A 1,949-nucleotide genomic window follows, 5' to 3' on the forward strand; every position below is an offset into this window, starting at 1 on the left:
ATATATATATATATAAATATAGAAAACGCGCACAGGAAAAAGTTTGCTGTTAAGGGGAAATATTTTATCAGTATTCGTAGTGTCACTGGATGACAGAAATTATAAGCAACAGTTAACATCTATGCTTCTGCAAAGACTACTTTAAAGTGAAATGTATTCGTCCATTTCGAAATGTGTCACGCGTGAAACTCGTAAAGAAAAATAGACGTTCTCTATGAAATATGAATACAAAAAATTCGCTTCTTTTTCAAATACAGTAATTAAAATGTATATGACAATACAGCGCCAACATTCTCTGACCTCTTTAGCTCTGGGAAATCCTCAACATCATATTTTACTTCTCAGCAAATAATTTCATTTTAATTATGTAGCTTTTGTCAGCAATTTGAGTGATGATGTTTCCAGAATATGACCTCGAGCATAGCCTTTTGTTCAGCTCTATTTATGGAAAGTAATTATAATCGCAGCATTGGCAAATAAAGTCTAAATTGCATTGAACAATAATGGGAGAGTAGAGATGGGTGTACTATTCCTATAAATCACTCTCTTCGGCCCTATGCTCCTACCATCAGCTATTTGTAAGCTCTCATGAGAAGCCTGATTTATGGAGCATTAATGTGAACATAAGTTCCTTCTTCATAGCTCAAGTTACGGCTCAATAGAGAAGGCTGCTCTTTACTCTCAACCTGAGGAAAGCAAATCTTCATTCTGAAATATTTGGTTGCCACAATGCACTATATTTTATCTTTTTAAAACTAGCTATAAATCTATCATGAAGTTTATACAAATGTATACCAATAATATAAAATTATAAAAATTCAAATATAAAAATATAGGTATATATAACTATACGTAAAGAGTCCTAAACAATAATACATTTTGAATTTGATCTTGCAATAATTTTCAACTTATTGTTATATAAATAAATATCACTGTAAAACGAATTCATACAAATATATTTTTCGATATATTTGGACACACTTCTGGGAACCATATTGAATTTTGTCAGCAGAAGATTTGCAATTATAAATAGCGGTGAAAATCCATTGTCTACATTTGAGATTAAAATAAATCAATAAGATTCAATTATATGTCTTATATAAAAAAAAAAGATTGCCAGATACTAATGGAATTTAAATCATAAATCCTTATACACAAAGTATGATAGCTGTTGAATAGAATGTCAAATAAGATCGTCTTAATGATTAGGGAGTGACACGTTGTTAGTACGAAAATGGTAACAAGGATTAGAGAAAGATAATAGTAGCGATAAATTTAAGTGATGATTAATTTAAATTCGGAAATATTAAAGATTAAATAGAAATATTCTACAGTATGCCACTAGAAATAAAAGACACCTCATTGTTATTTGGATAACATTAATCTGAACATAATAGTTAATACAGTGGACATATTATTGTTTTTTATATTCTTTTGCATTTGAATGAAATTAATGTATTTGTGATCGTATTTAACCATAAAATTATCAAGAAACTTTCTGGATATCGGTACCTGTTGAGACAATTCTCTGTGATTGCAAAAATATAACATAGTGCATTGAGACAATGGCAATATCAATTATTGTATCTATAAAGTGAAGAAAGCAAAGAAGTTAATACATATTTCCGAGATTTAATCCTAGATGTAATTGAAATGACATATCATTTTAAAAGTAGACACATAAATTATGCCTCCGGTCAAACTATATATATTCAGTGGAATTGTGACAAATGAAAATTGCATGAAAGACTGTCGGGCATATGTAATCAGTGGATCACTCACGCTAATTGTACATGAGAATTAAGTTTAGATCAAATATGCCGCGCAGATTAAAATTGAATTAAAGTTAAATAATGCAGTTAGTGAAATATCTTAACACTCGTAAGTAATAGAGCGACGGAGATCCTCTGCTATATATATATATATATATATATATATATATATATATA

Source organism: Octopus bimaculoides, chromosome 6 (assembly GCF_001194135.2).
Source record: "Octopus bimaculoides isolate UCB-OBI-ISO-001 chromosome 6, ASM119413v2, whole genome shotgun sequence".
Taxonomy (NCBI): Eukaryota; Metazoa; Mollusca; class Cephalopoda; order Octopoda; family Octopodidae; genus Octopus; species Octopus bimaculoides.